Raw genomic sequence first — 13,203 nt, forward strand, 5'->3', positions numbered from 1 at the left:
GATTTGAGATAATGATTATAATATTATAATAGGATATCAATATATTGTGGAATTTGATTGATTGAAAAATACCTTATTGAAGTGCAGGGATTGAGATGTGAGCAGAGACCCTAGTATACTGCATGGGGGGGGGGGGACGGGTATTATAGAAGGCAGGTAGGGATTTTTTTTTTTTTTTTGGCAGTTACATGTAAGTCTACGGTTTTTCGGGTAACGCCCCGATTGATTTTTTTTTCTTTTTTTTGTGTTGATCAAACATTGCTGATCGTATATTCTGTTAAATCTGTAAGATAAACGTTTTTGTCATGATGTGAAATAAATCATAGAAATCACAAAAGGTTATTAAGAAAAAGTGTTTGAGTGTGTGTGTGTGTGTGTGTGTGTGCGCGCGTGTGTGTGTGTGCGTGTGTGTGTGTGTGTCCAGGGAGGGGGTCCCACCTCCCTGGTGTGTCTGTGTGTGTGTCTGTGTGTGTGTGTGTCCCTCTCCTCTCTCTCTCTCTCTCTCTCTCTCTCTCTCTCTCACACACACCTCTCTTCTTTCGTGTTTCACGGTCTCTAAAATTCTTTATTTCATAACGTGGTCAAATTCATGCATGTACGTACTAGTGTCCGTTAGCTAAAACCTTGCAACAACTAGCTGTTCTATCAATACATAATAGATTTATAATATATTCTCAATGCTAGACGTTTGATATACATGTATGCTGTAATAAATCATGAGACCTCTTCTACAACTGTCCGCAGTGTATAATGTGAGTCACCGGACAAAAAAGGTCTATTACCCGTCAAAGACCTTTTCCCTCGTGAGCCATCCAGATATCTATGGGTAAAGGTCATGTGTGATTTAAGAGTCTTTTCATGACGTCATACGATGGTACGATTCCATTAGCTCACTGGATGCCCTGATACCTGTAGTTCTTATATGGTGTTAAAGTTCTAAAACGACAAAGGTCATTCAAAATAAATATTGAACGCCAGTAGTAACTCATGTCACATCTTGGTCACATACATTGAAATTTATAAGGTGATTAGATAATAGAAATTATCGTCACTCTGATGTGTGAGTGCAAGTGGCTCTGGTTGTCGGAGGAGGTGGTAGAGGAGGAAGAGGGAGGGGGATTGTAATGTCAACAAATCCGCTGTCAATAGTGATGCGAAACAGATGATCATGATGATATCACAATTATAACGATCAAAACAATGATCACCACAATCAAAATATTATCACATGATTATTATGTTTTTTTAGTGGTTGGTGCTTATGATAACAATTTTGAAGGAGGTGATGGGGGAAGAGGAGTGTGTGTGTGTGTGTGTGTGTGTGTGTGTGTGTGTGTGTGTGTGTGTGTTGGGGGGGGGGGGGTATGGAGCCAAAGGAGGAGGGGGAGGAGGAGGAGGAGGATCCTAGGAGGTGGGGGTGGGGGCGAAGGGTTGGCAGGACGGCACGACTGTCCGGCGGCGCCGTGTCGAATGTGAAGTTGCGAAACAGTGACGTAGTCGAAGTTACGAAATGCCGGACGAAATGGAAAGACATAGGATCCTAACAGCCGACCCGCAATTACACATCATGCTTTGTTTTCTGTATCAAAACCAAATAAAACGAGAAAAGTGACAACTTCGATGCACATTTTTGAACGAAACTAACTTTGAAATTCCATGTCACATTTCATCAGCCTTTATGTCGTATGACACACTTTGAACAGGAAAGGTCGGCGATCTTTGTTATCCAGCTCGTCGTCATGCACCGCCGCTGAGAAGTGCGCCCCTCAAATCATCGACCCCTAATTAATGAAACTTGGCTCATCAGTTCCCACTTGTCAATAATGTGGTAATAATACCAATGAAGGAATGTTTTCGGAATCGATATTTCATGCTTACATCACAGTGTGAAATATTTTGTTCAAAATATAGGAACCGCCAATCGACATGGTTTGATGTTAGCGCTTTAGGGTTTCTGACAGAACGCAAAGGCCGATTTGAATTGTGGGCGAATTAGTTCGGATACCGTATATTGCGAAATCGTGTGATGTGTAAACGACACAGATAGGTGACAGGTGCGTGTTGTGTGCGCGGGCCGTGTCCCTCCACGTACATTCCACGCTGGAAGTCCTCATTGACTCCCGTGCTGTGCGCTAACACGGCCACGGACATACAGCCGGTGTACGTACATATGCGGTAGCGCACAACATACGAGCTGCTAAGAGGCGTTTGTATCTACTCAACTGTGCTGTGCACGGGAACGTACAAACCGGCGTTTTACACACCATCGTACCAGTTGGAGCGATAAACGTGACGTTACGTGAATTCTACCGATTTCATTAATTTCTTATCCAGGTCGGCCGGCTCGGCTCCGCGCGATCCGTTGGAACACACGTCCATCTTACAGAACATACGACCACATGAAAGTCCAAAAAGTCAATCTCCAAAATTTCGGTGATTGAAGTTGTGTGACGTGACGAAACCTAAATCTGAGAGTGTGGTAAGTTACAACCAACGTGGTTTTATTAATGTTATACCGTTAATAAATATCCAACCAAAACAAAGCTGGTTTTAGTGCAAACTTTAGAGTCTAGCATTCTCTAACATTGTTAGAATCGAGTAAAATACCCAATTATTGTATGCGGCAGGGTGCCTATTTCTGGCAGGGGCGCTTTCATTCTTCAATAAAACAGCTAATGAAAATCATGTCAGTTCGGGAAACCCACTCACAAGGGGGGCCCCTCCTTATAAGTAACCCGTCCCCCTTATAAGTAACCCCGTCCCCCTTATAAGTAACCCCCGGGGCACCCCTTATAAGGAGTCTCCACGCTTTTTTGCAATGCAACGCGAAAATGAGAGGACTGCGGCAATTCGCTTGATTATGTCCATAAAGCTTCACAAGTTTCCTAGTTACTCACGAAATTTGAGCAAAATCGGTTTGAGGCATCATATCTAAAATCATGGATTTAAATGCGATGTCCAACGACCCATGCGAATGCTGAAATGCGAGCGATTACTGGCGCGAGTGTCGCCTGGCGCGGCGGCGCGGCAATGCTTGAGTGCAGACGTGGCGACTGAGTACGGAGACTCTCTCGTACTCAGTCGCCACGTCTGCACTCAAGCATTGCCGCGCCGCCGCGCCAGGCGACACTCGCGCCAGTAATCGCTCGCATTTCAGCATTCGCAAGGGTCGTTTGACATCGCATTTAAATCCATGATTTTAGATAAGATGCCTCAAACCGATTTTGCTCAAATTTCGTGAGTAACTAGGAAACTTGTGAAGTTTTATGGACATAATCAAGCGAATTGCCGCAGTCCTTTCATTTTCGTGTTGCATTGCAAAAAAGCGTGGAGACTCCTTATAAGGGGTGCCCCGGGGGTTACTTATAAGGGGGACGGGGTTACTTATAAGGGGGACGGGTTACTTATAAGGAGGGGCCCCCCTTGTGAGTGGGTTTCCCGAGCTGATGTGTTCTTCCACTTCAGAATGCAAGCAGGACTCGCTGTACTATACTCGGGAGTTACTCTGCTCTGGTCTCTAACACTTAGTAATAGTTACAACTGGGTAATGGCCCTTGCCGCAAACAGGCACCCTTTTCTGTTCAAATCGTGCCGCAAACGGGGTATAGCTCTAACGTTAGTTTGATTGTTAGAAAGTGCATCTACGATTTATCTTCTGACGTTAAAACTATTGGTTTTAGACAATGGGCACATTGGTTTACCATTTGAACTTTTTGGTTAAGAATTTTTAAAGCTGCAAAGCAAAGCAAAGTGCAAGTGCAAGCATTCAAACCCAGTGGGTGCCAGTGTCAGTGAGGTGCCCGATGCCAGGCAGTGTCCTGCCTGGGTGGGCCTGGTTATCATGGTTATGCTCCCAATTCGAAAGGTAGAGATGTAATAATTTTTGACCATTTGCTTTGGACTTTAGTGATAACAGAGCATGGGTAAATTGGTTTCCGTGCTAGAGCATCCCACCAGCAAATCTGAAACGCTAACGTGCACGGTGATAACCAAAAAGGACAACTGCACGCACTGTATATGCGCTTCTATGTATTTTTCTGATAACTGATCACTGCCACTGGTGAATCTGTTTCTGTGCTAAAGTATCTCCCTACGGTAACGTGTAGGACTGCCTTTGGTATGTATAGGAGCAGGGAGGTGGGAGAGACCTCTTCCCACCTCCCTGATAGGAGGGGATCTAGACTGTGAAGCCAGACGCAGTCTCCGTGGAACATATCCCCGACGACCAGATACAGACCGAAACCGATCTTTCAGTCAACAAATTACCAACTAACTGTTACATATGTACGTGTACATGTGCACTGATTACCAGTTCAGGAAACTCAACATGTGATCAAACACAACATCAATTAAAATACAACTAGATCTACAGTACTCAGTAGATCTACAGTACTCAGTAGAACTATTTATCGCCCGCAACTTTGCATTAAAGTTAAAACGCAAAGTTGCATTTGATATTTATGGGACTGGGGTATTTGATTTTTCGAGTTGCGTTTAAATGCACAGTTTCTCACAGTGTGGCCCAGGAGCATGAGATGCCAGCATGCCATCAGAGTGGCTGGCTAATTTCAGTAGATGATGTACATTGTAATGTGAACGCAACATGTTTGCGCATCCATATTGGGGATCTGGGAGTAGCGAGTGAGTTCATAGGGAATGTGATTTCTGTCAATATCAAAGGCATCTGGCATTAATATTTATTGCAGTAATTTCATTATTGATCGCCAAAGTTGGTTTGCAGTAGCATCTTTGAGAAACTGAAACATGTCAGAATACATTTCTGTAACCTTAAATATCAACAAGTGTCATTGTAAGGTCATAACAGTGTTTAGCCCCTAAACCCCTGGATTGCCTTTATTTCAAAAGGCTGCCTGCAGCATGCAGAATAAAAGTTGTCTTATCTCTTAGTCCAGCTGCGCAGCAAGTTGTGACATGGCTGTACCAGTCACCATCAGATATACCTCGGGACTCTGTGACCATGGTACGACTGAGTAGATTTTGAATTAATCACATGTAATACATCAGGGCTCGACACTAACTTTATTTTTCGGTGGCCCGATGGGGCCACCAAAATCATCAATTTCAAATTTTTGGTGGCCCGAGAGAAAAATTTGGTGGCCCGAAAAAAAAAAACATTGATAAAAGTCCATTTTTTTTGAATAAGTCGCACACTCACTGCATGCATTTATGCATTTCCGGCGCAAAAAGTTACGAATTTATTGACACACTTTTCAAAAAAATATGATGGCCCGAGGTGGGCCACCAATTTGCCCTTTTCTGAAATTTGGTGGCCCGACTTTCATTTTTGGTGGCCCTGGGCCACCGGGCCACCGTTAGTGTCGAGCCCTGAATACATACATGTAGTATGCATGGTACGAACTAGACACATAAATAAAATGTAATCTTTGTGCTGTATTTTGGTGTACTGTAAAAGTGGACTGATTTTTTGCGCTTGGCCAGGTCAGGAGAGTTTCGCGTGTTTTAAATTCCGCGGAATCAAGACATCACGTGCAGGAACGTATGGCAAGCAAAAATATTTGCGTGCTTTTATTTTCGCGCTAGTTTCTGGTTGCGCGAAATGGGTGAAAATTTCAACACTGCGAAAATTTCCACTTTTACAGTAATCTGTATTGACTAACACAATTTGCAACTTGCCAAAAATTATGATTTATTGCTTCATTTGCACACTGTATATCACTTCTCTCCATACGGTTATCTGCTTAAACCAAGGGAAATAAACCAGTTACCCGGATGACGCTCACTATAGTTCACCTAAAGCTACTGAAGTCATGCTGTTGGCCATGCGGCGGTACATTTCAATCAGCGCACACAAGGAAATGTTTGCTGTAGCAGACAATCATAGGTGACATTTCCATGACATTTGCTGCTGCGACAGTTGCTCCCATGAAATACAATCTGCAGGCTAAGCCAAACATAAATTTACCCTCACACATTGCCCTAACCCAAATCCTAATCCTTACATCAAACTACATGTAAACCTAAAACCGTGTCACAACCCGAACCCTATTAAAGTTCTTTGGAGAAAGTAGGATTGTAACGATTGTCGGAGGAGCAAATATTGCGTAACCAAGATGAAGCACATACCCTTGGCGCTATGAAGCACTTTTAATTTATGCCATGATGGAAAGGTTTTTGCTATCAATGACATACAGCAAGAATCAAAGCATGTGAAAACTAGAAAAGCACTCGGGAGAGCGCAGATCTCCACCAAGCAGCTCATTTCCACCCATACAGTATGTCCCAGAAAAAAATTACAATTGGATTTCCGCATTGAAAACTTTCAATATGAAATGCTATTTCAGGATCTAAAAATATAGCACCTCACCTTTATTTTGCAGAAAACCCCATTCACTTTGAATGTGGATCATTGTAAAGCTTGTTATGTGTCCGTTTCTTCCAAGTTTAGCACTTGGATGCTCTTGGAACTGCGTATTAATGTGTGAACATGTAATGGACAGGACTTGGAGGGAAGGGATTCCTGACATGTTCTATAAAGACCCTCATTTCTCTTTGACCACTGCAGCAAACTGGAATAGTATTTTTGTAAGATGTGGGTAATTAGTTTAATGCCCTGAAATTATATTTGGATTGATTCACTATTTTCAAAGTTATCATTGTGGCAAATCCCATTGTTTGGACATAGTGTACGGTACACACACTCTTAAACTTGCCCAATGATAGAAGCCTGGTTTACCTTGTCAGCATCCTGCATGCTGCGTGTTGCCTTGAGCAGCGCATGCGCTTTAGTGCATGTATAATGCAAACCTCAAGTACGTGCAGCTTTAACTCCCAATTCATTAACCATATTTGCCAAAAGATACAAAATCATTCAAACAGCATTAAGATATCCAAATCACTACCAAAATTTAATCATCTATTCCTTGTGCCATTATCAACTTTTCCTGTAATCCAGATCCGTTCACAACATTTGAGTTATTTTGCAAACAGACACACAAACAAACAAATTGACACCAATGAAAACATAGCATCCTTGGCCAAGGAGGTATTTATACATTTGAAATCACACTCCTGTATTTTTCATACTTGACACATTGTACAGTCAAACCAGTCTCAGGGTGCTACATAACATTTTTCTTCTTTTTCACTTGCCCGATCTGGCAAGCATATTTTGAAATTGTTGCAGAACACTTGCCCGAACATGAATTTTACTTGCTCTAAAAGAAAGTCCAAAACATAAGAAAGTGATGTAGAAAATCCCTTGTTAGTCAAGGGCTTAATAACACACTTGAATCATTTGAATGACCAGCACATACACTGTATTGATCTAAAAACACTGGAATAGCAATTGTTGCATTGTTGCATTGCGTTGGGGCTTCTTCACGTAAGTGTTGGAAAGATGCTGAAATGAAATTATCTTTGGGCTTCTGCATGGTTGACTCTGGGTTTGTGGGGGGGGGGGGGTGTAAAAAAAAGGTGGCTTCAAAACTTTTAGCTTGCACAATTCAGGCAAGCATTTTTTTTTTCATTGTTCCAAAACACTTGCTGGACTTTGATTTTCACTTGCCTTGGGCAATCGGGCAAGCTCTTATTTGTATGTACATTGTAGCACCCTGCCTGTCTCTGCAAGACTGCATTAGGGAAACACAAATTACCAGTACCGTCTTTGTAGACAAGAAGTCTACAAAATGTACATAGACAGGTTTGATGTGGCATTTATGATAATAGGGACATTTTCAAGGTATAATATTTCACAAATTTTGACCAGATTATATTCATACAATCAGGCAGATGGGTGAGTTTGCGATCAGGAACCATATACATGTACAGTGTAGATGGAATGAGAAAGAAGTGTCATAACTTTTCAAGGAAAAATTTAGCAATTTCTAACCTTGGAGACTACAACACAAGTTGTATGCATGCAACCCATTTGTGTGGTGAGAAGCAATAATTTCACAAATATTAGTCAACTTGTGAAATTCACAAAACCAAAAACACAGCAAAATATATACCTGTTACCATGTATACAAGTAATGTATTTTAGCCGTCTAACACAATCATAATTTGTGTTTGCTGGTTACAGATGCCATTATACATTTTAGGTGATGGCGGTTATGCTGGGTTTTACACCATGTTCCCAGTGGCCATGGCAGCCCCATTTGCCCAAAACGTAGTTCGCCATGGGTAGATGAGACATTCTCCTGTTTTCCTCTCTTTGCACTCTAGTCTTGTTTGTTCCAGTCCTCACCCTAGCTATCAGACGCTGTTCTCACGTTGTCTGGTCAGGCTAGACTATCAATATTTTCCGTCGCGTCCTGCTACAGACCGCCTCCGAGTTTTGTTTGACCTATTACCTGTCGTCTTGTTTCGTTGCGTTCACCCCGTTTTATCACGGCATACAAGATTCCTCATTAGCACCAGGACTGCCATGGCAAATTTTTTGACAGTTTAAAAATCTGACACGGCATCCACGGCAAGCACAGCCTGTCTCTTTTATGTATTGCGTCTCACCAGGTTGTTTCATGTCCATCCCATTTTGTCCACAGTGGCCTGAAATGTGGCTGCCGTGGTTGCTGGGAACATGGCGTAAATGGTGCATCATTTGTATGCTCCTGCATGCGTACAATTCTTAACTTCACCACATCTTCTGGGGGAATTTTTATGTGGTCACATGGTATACATGGCGACTACATACTTATTATAGACAGGTGGTTACTGAAGCAAATTCAACTGTATGAAAGGCAATATATGCATCAACATACGAGATATATACAGTGATAATTGTGGTCTTTGAATGGAGTCTAATGAGAACTGTTGTTGACCTTTGTGTGAGTGTAATGTACATTGTACTTCAGTATGCAGCAAGTGTTATTTCTGCAGACTCAAGAGCTCAAGTTCCTTTGAGGTTGAATACCCACGGTACACGCTATGTTTGCTACTTGCTCAACAATGTAAATGTGTAAAATGCACTCTGGACCTCAGGGAACGTTTTCTTTGTGTGTATCAAAACCTTTTATGCGAGGTCCTTGCTGTACAAGAGTACAATGACTAGAGTCATTCACAACTTTAATATTTTCAACTCTGGACAGATATAATACAGTTCATCTGTTATTTCATTAGGTAAGGAATATTAAATTCTCACTTTCTCTCCCTTGTTTTTGTGTATAGACTATAGTGTACATAGTTTGTATAGTAAACTATCCACGAATAGTATGTTTTACAAGGTTATTGAACAGTCATGACTAGCTGATATTTACTGTATAGTTTTGAATTAACAACAAAATTGTGTGTGTGTGTGTGTGTGTGTATGCGCGTGCACGTGTGTGCATGTGTTTGTGTGCAGAGGGCTTTAGTATTGTTTGTGTTGTAGCAGTATTTTTAGTTTGTTTAGTCTTTTTACATTGTGTGTATTGGATATAGTCAGCATGGACAATCACTTTGAACGATATTGTGTAGAGTTTTCAACAGCTGTGCTTGCCTATAGACATTTGCGGTCTATCTGAAATCACTCATGGGCGAAAATTCCAATTCATTTTATTTCATTCGCCAAAGCCAAAAGCCTTTTGTACTCATGAGGTACTTTTTTTTTTGTTCCATTTTGTAAGCACTGAGAAAATAAAGGCCTAATTTCAACTGAAATGCATGTAGGTAAAAAAAGAGAGAAAAAAGCACAGATTCTAATGAAGATACAAGTGTGTGTTGCTAAAAAATAGGATTGATTGCTGCACTATGTGCATCTATTAAAGTTTCTAGGTTGCAGTTGAGTTTAAAAAAAAAGAAAGAGCGAAATGTGTCCAATACTTTTTGCAGATATGTGTTGTGGAATGATGTCAGTATCCCTTGAAAATTTGAAAATTACAATGTACGTTACCAAAGCCAATGATCCACTTTCAGATTCCTAAGCTTTATACAGGATATCATGCTACAGTGTATCCTGTGAACACTTGATAAAAGCCAGGAGGTTTTTATGAATGAGTTTGGTGTATGGTCCATTGACCTCTCTCTCCGTAAAAGCACATTTTGCAGCCAAACCACAGAATCTTGGGAACAAATACTGGGGAAAAAATCAACAAGATACCTGCTGCTATTTTCGGCTAGGTAATCTCAGGAGATTTTGAGTCAATGTAATGTACTGTTCAAGCAGTATTACATGATACGTAGTTCGGTTCACACAACGTCTGTAATCTTTTAAGTTGCAAACTTACATCGTAAATAATTAGCTTCTACTGTAGATTTGAAACTACGATTTACATCCACGCATTGAAGAGAGCTCCCTCGATGATTAAACCACAGAACCAGAAGGAATTCATACATGCAGCGCTCGTGATAAAGAGAAGAGAAATTGACTTTAGCCATGAACATCACTGAAGATCAGAGCTCACACGTTGTTCTCTTCCTTTTACAGTACTATTAGTTTTATAGAGAAAGATTTACATTAGTGTATATAGGCCTAGTCGAAACATACACCCATGATATATTTAATCACATCTGTGATGTCATTGATACGGAAAGGGCGAGTCCATTTAGCCCAGGTGTGAAGCCAGAAAATATTTGGTAATCTCTTCCCTCTGTGTTTCAATGGATAGCAGCATACCATTAAAATAGCACCCCTATCCATAGCCAGGAGGGCAGGTTGATCAGGGAGGTGTTCCCACCTCCATGGGTTGATGGTCTGGTTGTGCACCCCTGTGGTAGACTCCACTGGGTGTCAGTGGGGTCAAATCCTGTGAATAGGGCGCCCTTCTTATGTAAATACTACTCACCCTGAGTTCTCCTTTTTTTTTTTTTAGATAGAAAATTCCCTGCCCAGAAAATGTTCCAGTGTGCAGGACTATATAAGATTACCACAGTGTATAAATCCTTACTAAGCACAGCTGTACATGACAGATTTATATGGATGTGAATAGTCTCAATAGTGTATAGATTGAATCAGGAACGCCTTGACTGTGTTTTTATTCCCGGTGTGCAGTCACTAAGTGTTGAATAGGGAATTCTTGAATGCACTCTCAGCATATTACATTGTGAAGATGATCTTGTAGACTTGACCTGCTTTATCAAGTTTATGCGAAAGTGTCTCCTGGAAATGAGAGACTTAATACACCAGTATGTACTTCCCCTGTGTTGTACAGACTGTATGTGGTCTTTTAGGTGTATACGTGAAATCACATGACATTTGAAGTGCATGTAGGTTGTGAAGATATTCAGTCACACTTTCTTTTCTTTTTTTCATCCATAGAAAACTGACAGCTGATTGAATAATTATAGTCAGTTGTAACTCCATCTCTCGAACCTGCTTGCCCAAATGGTATGTTTGTGTTGTTTTCAGTAACCAGGATTGTTCACCAATTAAAAGCTAGACCATCATGTCTGCTGTATACATGAGACTAATGTTAAATCATATGTTGACTATGATTATCATTTTCACAAAATGTTGTCACATCTGTGATGATTATCATTATTGATGTTATTGTCATGATTGTCATTGGTTTTATCATGCAATTGTCTTTATTTTCCAAAGCCATTATTCTTATAAAATACCGGTATGTACAGTGTGTACGCTGAAGGCCAAAAGGTAATACTACAAATGTATCTCTCATCATGTTTTCCAGGCTCAGGTATTCATCCCTTTTCAGTGCATTTATTCTTTGGTCTGAGGCTATGAACTGTTCGATGAACCCATTTTATGTGTAAACTAGAAAAGCACTCTGAGAGCGCAGACCTCCGCCAAGCATGCAAATCATTTTCACCACTGATCTTGTTCTTCCGTAGAGATATCAGTGATTTCCACTCATACGTACTTACAGCATTTTGTGCTGAAAGTTGCCAGATTTCCCAATATAGAAGCCTTTGTTACGTCATAAACACTCAGCTGCACGGCGCGCCTCACCCCAGCAGAAACTAGAGCACGCACTTTAGTGCGCGCAGGCAAACCTCAAATATGCGCAGCCCTAACTCCCGAGTTCATTGACCCTACCTGCCAAAATGTCAAAAATCCTTCATAAATTCCCCAAAAATTCTCGGATCACTACCAAAAGTTAATCGTTTGGTACTTGTGTCATTCTCAACCTTTCCTGCAAGTTTCATCCCAATCCGTTCACTACTTTTTGAGTTATTTTGCACACGGACAAACTAAACAAACGAACTAACTAACGAACAAACCAACGGTAACGAAAACATAACCTCCTCCCTTGGCGGAGGTAATGATACTGTATGCTTTTATATAGGGGGAGGGGGAGGAAGAGGAATGAGAAGAAAAAACAAACCAGATCATTGTCCATGATAATAGAGAAATGTTCTTTGATAAACAAGTGACAGTTTCTCTTCGAACAGAGAGCTATTCATCTCATCTGTCAATCATACTGAATCAATAGATAAAACGTCATGATGGACACATTGGATGGTGGTGACAGGATATTGTAGAGCATTGACAGCAACATAAAGGCACACCCTTGATCATCAGTTGAGGACTTACATTGTAGTGTGAATAAAGAAAATAGAGCAAGGACGGTGCAGTGCATTGTTTGATGTAGAGATGGTTGGCATACATGTAGCATAATAAATTCATGTATACAGCTAAGCTGTTGTAGATTACAGTGAATTCAACCATACATGAAAATATCGCCACCTGGTGCACTAGTGAAGTGAATGGACAGGCATTAGTGCACTTACGATAGCCTTGGTGTCAAATCGCGACAACATCTCCGTTAAAATGTCTGTGACCTCATTCGCAAAAAAAAAAAAAAAAAAAATTGTTTGCAAAATTAGCTGTTTTTACTAAGTAGACCTACATGTACAAAGTTACTTAAAACTCCCAACATTAAACATGCATGCAATTTATTGCACAATTCAATTATATAGGGGCCTACTAGTCACCTGGGTAGTAATGTTAGTGGGCATTTTCCATGTGACTCCCAGCCTATTGGCCTACCAAGAAAATCACTCTTAATAGTTACGTTCAGACGACATACCCTAACCTTGAGGTTAGGAAACCCCAAGGTTATGCTCTTGCCCCCTAACTACGACGTGCGTCCACATGACGGACGTGCATCCACATGACGAAGCTTAACCTCGAGGTTAGGAAACCTCGAGGTTAAGCTCTTGAGTTCGTTGATTTTTGTGTCCACACGGTGCTTAACGTTGTAACTACAAGTGGGACCCCCTGCGGCTCGTGGATAGAGCGCTAACCATAAGATTTCTCGTGGCTCTTAACATCGAGCTACAGTT

The 13,203-nt window shown here is 41.1% G+C and overlaps 1 protein-coding gene across 1 annotated transcript in view; it reads left to right on the forward strand.

The window, feature by feature from the left end:
* The first annotated feature begins 2,148 nt into the window (after positions 1-2,148).
* LOC139735522 (NADPH--cytochrome P450 reductase-like) overlaps positions 2,149-13,203 on the forward strand; it is a 41,693-nt gene continuing 30,638 nt past the window's right edge. The window contains exon 1 of the mRNA XM_071646283.1: positions 2,149-2,479. The gene's annotated coding sequence lies outside the window, so the exon portion shown is untranslated. The remainder of the gene's footprint in view (positions 2,480-13,203) is intronic.

Source organism: Diadema antillarum, unplaced genomic scaffold (assembly GCF_040938485.1).
Source record: "Diadema antillarum isolate AM-2024a unplaced genomic scaffold, OU_Dant_1.0 seq00000583_RagTag, whole genome shotgun sequence".
Lineage (NCBI taxonomy): Eukaryota > Metazoa > Echinodermata > Echinoidea > Diadematoida > Diadematidae > Diadema > Diadema antillarum.